At 39.7% G+C, this 12,653-nt stretch overlaps 1 long non-coding RNA gene across 1 annotated transcript; it reads right to left on the bottom strand.

Moving 5' to 3' along the window:
* Positions 1–278: 278 nt before the first annotated feature.
* LOC116098277 lies at positions 279–11,321 on the bottom strand. The gene is made up of 4 exons (XR_004121774.1): positions 11,289–11,321; positions 7,430–7,513; positions 1,532–1,610; positions 279–363 (listed from the first exon to the last, which is right to left on the bottom strand). It is a non-coding gene; the product is annotated as an uncharacterized LOC116098277 (long non-coding RNA).
* Positions 11,322–12,653: the final 1,332 nt, after the last annotated feature.

Here is a 12,653-nt window from a genome sequence, read left to right as displayed (position 1 = left end):
CCAGTAGTTCCAAATTACCCCCTGCCCTTAAATCACCATTTCAATGAGGTATAAGGAGAAATGAGCTAACATTAGTGAAAATCACAAAGGCAAGTTTCTCTCCCCATTGCCTATATTATTGCAAGGTGATCTTCATAAAGTACAAAGGCCAACAGGGGTCTGCTGGAAGTTGTTGCCAGAGTGAGGTGCTCATGGTTATGAGAAGTTCACATTACCATTATGAATAGATGGGAAGGCTGCAAAACTAATTCTTTGAGCCCATTCCGCTTACCTTTTGCTCAGATGACATCTGTATTTCAGCATATGTCAGCAAGTCTGCATACTTTGGCAGAGCAAATGTTCTTTACTCCTTTCATGGCCATCCTAAAAGGAATTGTGCAATCCCAAAGATTATCATGAAGAATTCCTGTTGGCAAGAGGCCAAAGCAGAACAGTGCTTGCTGGAGGAGGCAAGCGCTGAGTTAGATTCACTGCTGGAAGATTCCATTTTGTGTTCCGTTTAGTTCAGATTTTATAACTTTCCTGAGGCTTATCTGGCCTGGTTCAACTAAACTGGTTTAACAGATCAGCTGAAGTTTTAAAACTATCCAACATCTCAAGATTTTAAAATGTCATTTTATTCTATTTCTTGGTATGATATATGTGAAGAACAAACATTTTACAGATGTGAAGATATCCACACAGGACAAAATTCAGCAAAAACGTCAATAATAAATTGCACAAGGCATGAGTTTGTTCATACTTGGGGGCAAACAGAAGAAGAGAAAAGTAGTGATATTTACATACGAGTGAAATAATGGTCTGTGAGCAGTGGATTCCTCAAAAGTAGTTAGAAAGCCATGATACTATAAAGAAGACTAAGAAGGGGCCTACACTCCAAAGGAGAAATGAGGATCAGGAAGTCAATATGTTCCAGGGACTCAGTTTCTGCACACATCAAGTTTTAAAGGACCACAGATGATGTATGTTATGGTTTGAATAAGAATGGTCCTGACAAGTTCATATATTTGAAGTCACAAGGGAGTGGAACTATTTGAAAGGATTAGGATTGGAAGATGTAGCCACATTCGAGAAAGTATGTCACTAGGGTTGCTCTTTAGGGTTTCAAAAGCCCATGCCAAGCCCAAACTCTCGCCTTCTCTTCCTCTCTCCTCCTCTCTCTACCTCTCCCTCTTTTTTCCACCATCTCCATCCTCTCTCCATTTCTCCCTCTTCCCTTCTCTCTCCTCCCTCTCTCCTCTCTCCTCTGCTTGCACATCATGATGTATCCCTCAACTGTTCCTCCAGTACTATGCCTGCCATGTCTGCCACCATGCTCTTTGCCTTGATGATAAAGGTCTCTGAAACTGTAAACAAACCCCTGAATAAGTGATTTTCCTTATAAGGGTTGTCTTGTTCATGTTGTTTCTTCTCAGCAATAGACAGTGACTAAAACACTGTCTTCTTTCTGTTTTCTAATGCTATGATAAGCGCTATCACAAAAGCCACAAAAGCGCTATCACAAAAGGGGAAAGGGTTTATTTCAACTTACATGTCCAGGAAACAGTCTGTCACTGATGGAAGTTGGAGCAGAAATTCAAGGCTTCAAGGCAGGAATGTGGAGGCAAACACTGAAACACAGTCCATAGAGGAGTCCTTCTTACTGGCTTGCTTGTATGATTTAATCGACTGGCATTCTTATACAACCCTGAACCACCCATGCCCAGGGGTAGTATTGCCCTTCCAGTGCACTGGCATCTCCCACATCAATAACAAATCAAGTAAACACACTACACACTTGCACAGACAATCTGTTTCACTTCTCAGACACTCTATCTTGTGTGAAGTTGCAAAAACACAACCTAGACAGATTCCAGCCTAGACCGCTGTCTCCAGGAAAACTATCTGCCATAGGTGAAGGGGAAAGAAAAAAATTTAAAAAAAAAAACACAAAACAAAAACATGCAAAATATTTATTGTCCACCAGTCCAGACCCAGAGATTACTGAAAACAATATTGCTTAAGAAAAGAATGTCTATAGCTAAAGGCTTTAGAAAGAAAACAAATGTAACTGCTATCATTGAAAGACAATTACAACTAAGAACACAAACAGCAAAAAAATCAAATAAGACTATAACCAACACAGACCTTCAATAATGACTTTAAATACCAATGGCTTCAAGTCTCCAATCAAAAGACACATGCTAGCTAAATGAATTGAGATACAAAATTCGTGTTTCTGCTTTTGACAAGATAGTAAAACAAAAGGCAAGTAAATTCTGGATGAGTCATCCACACTTGTAGAACATTCCTAGGGAGAAGACACTACTGACCCATGGCTTCACTGTGAGCAGCAACAGATAGATGCATAGGATCTGGGAAAATATCTAGTCTCATAACTCCAGATCTACACCAAGATAATGAGGCTTTCAACCTAGCTAAAAATTTTATTTGAATTACTAAACCCAAAAGATAAAAAGATTACTTGGTGATCAGGGAGCTTCATTTTCTGTCACATGAGTAAAGTGACATTTTCTTGTAACTGGAAAGGACACACTGAAGACTGTTTCTGCTCTCATCCTAAATTATCTTAGCTATCTCACAACTGTGGGCAAATCTCTGTGTAGACATGTGGGAAGCGCTAACATATTTGTGGTCACGCATATCTAAGAGTACAAGTGCATGAACTTGATCTCAGGAATCATCCTCAGCTATTCTTGTTTGTATACCCTATTCATTGATTCAGGATCTCTCGCTCAAATCCAGATCTCACCAATATGGCTAGTCTCAGAAGCCAGCTTGTTTTGGAGATCTCTTGTCTCCCACATCCCCAGGACAGAGCTGTAGGGCTCCTGTCACATCCACCTACATATAGGTGATCCAAACTCCAGTTCTCATGCTTGCCTGGCAGGCACTTTTACTGCTGAGCCAAATCACCAAACCTCAAGAAAATTGCTGATGGAGCTATTGTAGCTGCTTTATTGTAATCATAGAATTCAGAGATCAAGCTTCTGAGGGTAGAGAAATAATCTAGATATAGTTTTAAAAGTTGGGTATGGCTAAGTCAAGTAGAGAGTGAGAGGTTTCTTTAAGATCAGGGCAAAGTGAAGGAGACTCAGTGCTAAATGGAGGGGGTTTGAGAAAGTCCACCTAGAAGGTGAGAAATGGAACATCTTATAATTATTTCAGAATGAGTCAGTGAGGAGAGTGTGCACATGTGTGAGTTCTGAGTGAATCTCTGTGCCTAAATATTAGATAAATGCATGAAGAAATGAAGGTATGCCTTAGTCCTCAATGCTGAATTGCATCTCTGATGGTTCCTCTAGATTGTAATGTTCTTATTAATACTACTGGCCAGTTGTGATAATAGGAATGAAACTAAAGGTAAAATACCTATAGCCATAATTGAGGGATGTGACTATGGTGAATACTTGAAGCAAGGGTACTCAAAGACCTGAGTCAAGAGCCCAACCAGGCTTTAGACAAAAGAGCATGCAGTGGGGCCAGCAAGTCATATTTAGGCTGGGAGAGGACTGGGGCTTTGAAGCAGATATACCTACTGTGCCAGCAGTGAGATTGATTATTCAGGAGAGTTATCTGATTTCTGTGAGATAAGCTATTTCCCAGCAGGAAAGCTTATATGGTTTAGTGAAATGAGCTGGTCAGCTATGGCCTAAATTTAAGATCTACCACATAATTCTATGTAACCTTGGATAATGACTTTCCTTCTTTGACCCTCAGTTTACCCATCAGTTTGACTTAAACTGAAATTAAGTCAAGTCGCCACTCAATGTAGTACCAGATAAATAAGTTAAGTAAATAAAAAAAAATAATAAAGAGTGAAGTAGTTTTCTGAAAGGTTTCCTTTCTTGCCCCTTGGTATGTCTTGACAAATTATGGTTCAGATTATCATTCCAGACAAGCACCCTTCTGTATATTTGATCGTGGTTTGTCTTGAAAATGGTTTGTCTTAGTTAGAGTTCCAATGCTGAGACCCCATGACCAAGGTAACTCTTATAAAAGAAAGCATTTACATGGGGGTTACTTACAGTTTCAGAGATTTAGTCCATTGTCATCATGGTGGGGAAGGGAGCATATTCCAGTGAAAACAGAAGGGACTGTGTGGGATAGGTGGCACTGGCCAAAGAAAGGCATACTCCCTGTGGGCAAATCTCTGAATATTTCAGAAGGATCTAGATGTTCTTGTAGTTTAATATGGGACAACAAGAGCTGAACTATGAATTCACTTATTCTAGTGTTTTTATTTTACACCACTAACCCTCTGCCTCAAGTGTACACCCTGGTCCCTAACCTGACAGCCCTAATCTGTAGACTCAGAGCCAGTATCCCAGTTAGTGGCTGTTTAAGGCTGAGCCTGCCCATTCCAACCTTAATACTGCTGTGAAGCCTAAAAGATTGCTTTCCTAGCATAACTGAAGCCATGCGTTCAATTTCCAGCCCATCATAAAATCAGGCATGGTGGTGCCTGCCTGAAATCCTAGTACTGGAAGATAAAGGTGTGAGGATTAGGAGTTCAAGGTTATCCTCAGCCACATAGGGAATTCAAAGTCAGCTGGACTATGTGAGAAAAAAAATACAACTATGGGAAAATGTATTTAAATTCTTAATCTTAGGTATTCCTCCTCAATAAAGAGATAGGTAGGTAGGTAGATGGATGGATAGATAGATAGATAGATAGATAGATAGATAGATAGATAGATAGATAGATAGATAGATAGATAGAGATATTATATCATATAGCTGTGGACTAAACTTGAGATATGCCCCATGTCCCATGTGACATTAGAGGACTTTGCTTCATTGTGCTTCAGTTTTGCCATCTATAAAGTGGGACTAGCAATGTGTTGATTCTTAGCCTTGTTCGTTACAACCTTAGGGTACATCTGGGAATTCAAGGTAACGGAGTTTGGATATTGTATTATCTGAGTGTGTGCCATTTTATGACAGTTTTCTCTCTGCAGTAGAACTCTATCATCTCTAATTACATTCTGGGAACCTCTACCTCTGATGCCAGTCTACAGCAGCATGGGATAATGGAGATGTGTTACCATGATGTCTAAAATTGAATTGTACCTCTCACTCGAGTTTAGTAATAAGAGATGTGTTATATGAATTTTGATCATTCTTCTGACATATGAGTTTCTCATTTCTAATTTAACTCCAGTCATTCTGAGTTATTTCTGACATCTTCTAGCTTTTTTACCTGAACCATCAATATGATGATGCTTTGAAAAACAATCTTTCTCACATCCAACCCAGCTCTCCCTCAGTGCAGAGTAGATAGTTCCAGTCCAAAATCCTCAACATAAACATTTTCTTCATAGTCTCTGGTGAGAAGTCTGGTGTAACTAGTACCCTCAGAGCTCCCAGGGTCTCAACCACCAACCAAGGACTGCACATGGAGGGGTCTGATTGTTCTGGCAGCATGTGTATAGTAGAGGATTGGAAATTTGATCATCAATAGGAGGAGAAGAGCTTGGCCCTGTGAAGGTTCTGTGCCCCAGTGTAGGGGAATGCCAGGGCCAATAAGTGGGAGAGGGTGGGGTGGCAGGCATGGGGAGTGGGAAGGCAACAGGAGTTTGTTTTTGTTGTTTTTGTTTGTTTCTTTGTTTTTTGGAGGGGAAACTTGGAAAGGAGAAATTTACATGTAAATAAAGAAAATATCTAATAAAAAAAAAGAAAAGAAAATATATCTTAAAAAAAAGAAAAAAAAAACATTTTCTTGTGGGCTCTAGCCTATAATTCTTAGATGTCTGTCCGTATGGACATCTATGTAAAGGAACTATGGTGATATTTGCAGGTCCAGGATCTCAAAGCTGTGGAAGTCAGCATAAGATACATTTAAAAAACTCTCTTCCTAATGGGCTCAGATTCTGGCCTGCTTTGATAGTGGATAAGGCTAATATTTTCATCTGCAGCACCTTCCTCTGTCTGTCTTTAACAAAAGAGGGTCCCCATCCCACTTATCAACATCTAAGTATATGAAAAGAAAATGTTCTCTGGGGGTCTGCTTGATGTGGTTAAAGCAAAATGCAGATTCTACTAGGCAATCATTCAGCTGAAGGGAAAGGCGTGATAAGGGGAAGCCTTAATGTGAAATTTTTACATGTGGCAAACAGGTCTTAATTAGACAACAATAACAACAAAGAGTATGTTAGCAAATGAGTCCAAGGCCACAGGGTGAATTAACCCCATAATGAAACCCCCAAAGCTAGAAAGAGAGACCCAGCATTTTAAATTTGTACTAAATTAACTCCAAGCCAGCAACTTCTCCAAGATACCCAGTTTCTGTAGGCAGTCTGCCTCTTCGCAGCCATCCTGCCAACTTCATTTCATCACCTGCTCACTATCATGTATCTGGCATGGCTTGCTGATGGGTTTCTTAGGATGTGTATTCAATATGACAAATACTTGGCCAAGGAGATGACTCAGTTGTTGAAGCATTTGCTGGGCAAGCATGAGGACCTGGATTTGGTTCGCTGACACCATCATTAAAGATGTCTGTAGTATAGACCTGTATTCCCAGCATTTGGGTTCAGGGGCTCGGGAAGAGGCAGGCAGGGGACATAGCTGAATTGATCAATTGGTGAACCCCAGGGTTTAGAGAGACCTCATCTCATATAAGAAGAGAATGATTAGGGAAGGCCCCTGACATTGACCTGTGGTCACTACATGTTCATGCTCGTGTGCTCACGTGCACGTGCGTGCGTGCACACACACACACACACACACACACACACACACACACACACACACACTTGCAAAATTATTGAACTTAGTGGGTCTCTATGGGGCTCAGCAGTTAAGAATACTGACTGCTCTTCCAGTTGGCCTGGTTTCAATTCTCAGCAACTCACAGCTCTCTTTGGTTCCAGTCACAGGGTATAATGACACTGTCATGCAGACATACATATAAGAAAAACATAAATATGTGTAAAATAAAATAGATAAATTATGAGAGATAAAGTCCTGCAAGAATAAACAGATAAGAAACAAAATTAAAGGCAGAACTTTCTTAACACTGATGTGTAAAGAGATGGTACAGGAGTCATTTAAACTGTCTGTGTCCCAGGCCCACCCCACAGCAGCAAATCAGAGTCTCCTCAACAGCATCAAGCTCTATTTTAAATACTTTGGATGAAACTGAGAACAGAATACAAGAAGCTTCCCTATAAACCAGGATCTCTGTTGAAAGTGACAGATATCTAACTTTAGCTAGCTTAAGCCAAAAAGGAAATACATTGACTCTAGTATTTGAAAAGTCTAGTAGGGGAACAGGCACAGTGGAATCTAGGATTCAAACAGTGACATTAGGGATCACAGTGTCCCTTTTGTCCACTCTGTTTTCCTTTACATTGACTTTATTCTTAAGTACAGCTCAAAGCATCCTCAAAAGTAATAATGATAGTTTTTTTTAAAAAAATCTTACTGTGTTTCAAGGAGAACACTTTCCGCATATGTGCTATTCCATCTTGAGGAAGATAATGGATGGAGAAAATTATCTCAATGTAACCTGTAAAGTAAAAGAAAAGGAAAAATATCAGAAAGTGTAGCTAGCCAATGCATTCAAAGTCACACTGTGCTGGAATAAGATAGAAAGGAAAACTGCACACAAGCCTGTCTGGTTGGTTAGAGTTTCTGCTATCCCCTATTCTCAAATGCTCAGAAATAAAGGGAGTGGAGGAACTGCCATTTTCATGATAATTCAGAGGATCTGAGGATACCTGTTAATACTTTTAAAACTACATTTTATTATAGGTGACAATGAGTCTCAGATTTCAATTGGGCGTTCTTAAGAAATTGTAGTAGGTCATGGTTCCTGGACCCATGCTTCCTGTGACTCCTACTTAATGCTAATGTGAGCTTATGTGCATGATTAATTTCATCAAAGAGCATTTGCCAGTGTGACAAAACTAGACTAGATAAAACACTTGCATATTGAAGTTTGTCTCATAGAAACACTTGGAATTCCCATGTAAGACCACCATGCTATGAAGCACACACACACACACACACACACACAATGGAGAGATATAGTAATATTTTCCAATAAACATCCCTAGCATGGCTGACCTCAAAGGAGATCAGCATAGTACTCACCCTACAAACCAAAGAATCTTGAAAAAAAATGTAAATCATTCAGCTCACAACAGAAGTTTGGGATCATTTGCTACTGAGACTGTAGCAAGAGAAACATACCTGATATTGCTTCCAGTTGGCAGTGAATTCTATCATTTCTCCGTGGGTTTTCCCTTTTACCCTAGCTGTTAAGGATTTCTACAGTGAGTTTGCTCTTCATTCTTGTCCCTTCATTCTAAAATAACCCTCATGAGAATGTATCCCCTTCTCTTTTAAGGTTTTTGTCTTCCACACTAGTTACTTTGGGTATTACCCAAAATGATGTTTTCTGTTAAGCTTTCTGAAAATAGATGTAAACAATAAATACTTGAGCCATATGAGTTAAGTGGTGATTGATAATGGAAAACAATAGTAACTAACTCTTCTTATGTGTGGATTGGAAAAACACTCATGTTTGTTCTGAGTGAGCCAGACATTATTCAAGTCACTTATGAACATTTTCTTTAGCTCTCTCAATATGTTTTGGACAGTGTCATGATATTCAATTTAAAAGATGAGTCTAAGGCAAAAAGATCTTATGACTCATCCAAAGTCTCATATTGAGGAATATCAGCGTCAGAGTACTGACTACATAGGCCCACATCCTCAACACCGACAGAGAACACCTACATATGTTTTGGATTTTTGACACTAGCCTGTTTTGGTGCTTTGTATGAATTTAAAAGGCAAAGAATTATCTTCTGTATACTCCTCCCCTCCCCAGACCCACCAAACTGTTTCCCTTTAAATACTGTCTTCTTTATCATCATCATCATTGTCATCATCATCATGGTCATCACTGTCCTCATCCTCCTTCTCCTCCTCCTTATCATCATCATCATCATCATCATCATCATCATCATCATCATCATCAATCATTTCTGAGTCCACTTTGTGCTGACCATATGCACATGAGTGTGAGGCCACCCACTGGGAGCCTAGGAAGCTTACTGGAAGCCACCTCCCTGATGAACAGTGACTCTGCCTCTCTGAAGTTGCCTGCACAAAACCTACACAAGATCAGGATAGTCAAAATTCCAGCTTAGAGGCAGTAGTTCCTGAGTCCCTGTCCTTAACTTCAGAGTTGTTGGAAGTTCTGTGTATTTTTATGGATCAGAGTTTTCTTCCATGTTACTATAGTATTTTGCCAAGGTGTGTAGGGGCTGGGGGACTTTACAAGTTAGAAGAAAAGTCCCATGGTTCCATGCATTGAGTAAACAGTACTTTCAAAATACATTTAAAAAAAAATCAGATGCCACAGATACTAAAGCCAGTTAGTTCACTAACATTGTTTTGCCATTTGACAGATATTATTCTCTCTGTATATTCTTAGAGAAATACAGTCCTTTCAACAGGAGTCTTTCCAAACTGCTCCCATCTAAATGGAGAGTATTTCACTGCAAACAGGTGGTCTCCCGGCTTTCTAATGCCTGTGTGAGCTCGTAGTCTCCAAGACCAAGCACCACTCATTTGGACTTGTTAACTAAGTAAGTATTTCAAGGTACCTACCCTTTTTTAAAAAAGGTTTGTTTATTTATTTATTTATTTATTTATTTATTTATTTATTATATGTATATGAGTGCTTTGTCTGCATGTACACCTGCATGCTAGAAAAGGGCATTGGAACTCATTATAGATGGTCATGAGCCATCATATGAGGGCTGAGAATTGAACTCAGGACCTCTAGAAGAGTAGCGGGTGCTCTTAACTGCTGAACGATTTCTCCAGCCCTAGCCCTACCTATTGAACCCATATGGTAAACCATGGGAGATATTTTTAAAAGCTTTACTAAACAGAGATTTAAATGTTGTGTTCCAGTAGAAAATGGAAATCAGGAGAACTGGTTCTAATGTGCTTTGAAAAGGAATTAAATCCACAAAGTTAAAACAAAAAGCCACAACTAGTAAGCCTGCCAGATGTGGCTACCTGACAACTCTGGAAGAGTGATTTGGACTCATAGGTATTTAGCTGAAAAGGAAAAAGAATTAAATTGAAGGCAAAATGTAATATACAAACATGTTATTGAATTCTGAATCAAAGTTGTGAAATACAAATCAAAATTTTATAATTTGATTTTTTTTCTACATTGTGAACTGGAAGTTTTGAATCAATGGGATGTTTGGGGGACCTTTTTTCCCCTGAGTTCTAACTCTTAAATTAAACAGTATAGTAAAAGATCAAAAATTACAGTTGCTGTTTTGAAATTAGATTCTACCCTAGATTATTATCTCATTACATTTAGACATGACCTTTTTAAGAGGGAGGAGTGAACCACAGACCAGCATCGTTTCCGGTATTTTAAATCCATCCCACTCTCAGGCCAAACTGAACCCCTAAGATATGCTGTCTGAATTGTCCCAGTCTTTCTGATGTGAGAACAGATTTCCATTCTGTCATGATCATGGTCATGGAACTCAAACAACCCAGAAATATGTGAAGCTATCTGCTCTTGATCTCTAGCTATCAAGCACTTATGGCTTCAGAACCCTGCTCCAGCCCCTGTTCTGCCCTGTATAGATTCATCTCTGGCTTCTACCTGACTCTAAGTGAGAACTATCATTGCATGAAGGCCAGAGCTCTTTGTTCCTCCCAAACTCTTAGGGACAAAAATGTCTAGATAAGATTCTTTTAAAAGCCTATTCTTACTGTAGTACAAGAAACATGGATTTGAATATAAGCCCAGCCATGAGAAGATACCATCAACAACAGTGCCCTCACCCTGAAGTTAAAAAGTCAAATGTTGCTGCATGGTAAATAATGATTAGTTATGTAATCTGAACATGCTAAGAGTAGGTGATAGAGCCTTCCTGACTCCCCTTTCTCTCTTTTGTCAGCCCTCTTCATGTCTGTGGGCCTGGTGTCAGAGCATCAGAAGTGTCCAATGGTGATGGAGGTGGGCCCTGTGTACCAGTGACTCCCACTTCCCAAGAATAACAGAGTTCAAAAGAAGAAACACGTAATTCTGTCTTCTAAAGATTTTTAAAGTAAGCTCCATCCCTCCTGGTGCTACAGAAAGCAGTTTGTTGGTGGCAGAGGGACAAATCAGGGAGTTCAGTAATTCTCCAAGGGTTGTCTTCTATCCTAGAATTCAAACCACAACAAAAAGCCACTCAAAAGACACCAAACTACAGTGTTCCCAAATCTGAGTTAATAATAAGGTTTCTGCCTACCCGAGTCTTCTGGGTATCAGAAAAAAATTCTTCTGTAAATGAAAAAACACACATGTCACATTTTAAATACATGTTCTTCCATATCCCCCAAATATCACTTATGTTAAAATGAAATATTTCAAGAGAAAACAAAGAAGAATCCAGGGATTTGACTGTTTCCCTACAGGGCTTGGGGAACTAGTAGTTTCCTTCAGAACAAGAGACGGTCATTACTGAACTTGTGCTACAGAAGCAAAGCTGTCTGCTGTGTAGGAACATTTTCTGCTGAAGTTGTAGCTGGAAGAAGGCAAGGGGGGAGCAGAGCGTGGCTGTGCACTGCTCTGTGCAGAACTTGGCTGAACTTTAAAGCCGAGCAAAATCGTAAATCTATACACACAGGTGCTACTGGAATAATGAGTGTATAATGGTGATAACTTTGAATCAAATAGCATAAGTAATTAAATAGAAAGGTGACCAGCTCACAGAAAAGGGTCAGGGATAAGATAGGAATAATTTCTCCCAGCTGCTGCATGTTCTCCAAAAGCCAGGCAGCAGATGCTGTTTTTATCTCCAAAGCAAGAACAACTTCTCTTCCTGTAAAGGTCCCCACCCCCACCCCACCCCTAAATTGAATACAATAGCTAAGGAGAGGAAGGGAAAGAGACACTTACCAGCTTATCTCTCATCTCGGTTTTCTTTGCAGGCCACCTAGAATGAGAGGTATTACGTTTGACCCCACAAAGGCTGGGTGAGTTGAAAAGTTCAAAACCTTTTCACTGTCTCTGAAACTCTATGAGATGACAGCACTGAGAAGGGACACAGTTTGGAGCACAAACACTTTGAATCGTTCAATAATATAGGCACATCTAAACGGCTGGCGAGTTCCCTTTCATTCTCAGTCCAGAACATCCTGAACTGATCTATCCGTTCCTCAGCCCACCACATCTCTATCCTAAAGCTTCTCTGGTGCACATACAAAGATCTGTGATTGCTGCAGGGTGACCTGTAGCTGCAGGGAAAAAAATATATCAAAGAAATTACATAGGTGCAGCTTTAATCCCCATTTCTGGTGGTGACAGAGATGGCTTAGTGTACAAAGGTGACATGTGTATGTGTATGTGTTTGTATGCATATGTGTGTATGCTCGAGTATAACACACACACACACACACAAATAATTTTATTTATTTTTACTCCAATTCTATTCCCTTCTACCTCTGTGCCATTGGCCAAGTCACTTTTAGGACAGAGTCTCTTGTCTGGAAAATAAGGAAACTAATTTCTAGGTCCTGGGGTTACTACAAGAACTCAATTAAGTCATCCATATAATATTTCCAATGTGGACTTACTAGGTAGGAAAGCTTTGAAGCTGACTGATGAGCAGAGT

This window comes from Mastomys coucha, unplaced genomic scaffold (genome assembly GCF_008632895.1).
Source record: "Mastomys coucha isolate ucsf_1 unplaced genomic scaffold, UCSF_Mcou_1 pScaffold20, whole genome shotgun sequence".
In the NCBI taxonomy this organism is placed as follows: Eukaryota; Metazoa; Chordata; class Mammalia; order Rodentia; family Muridae; genus Mastomys; species Mastomys coucha.
This window is presented reverse-complemented; position numbering and strand designations above follow the sequence as displayed.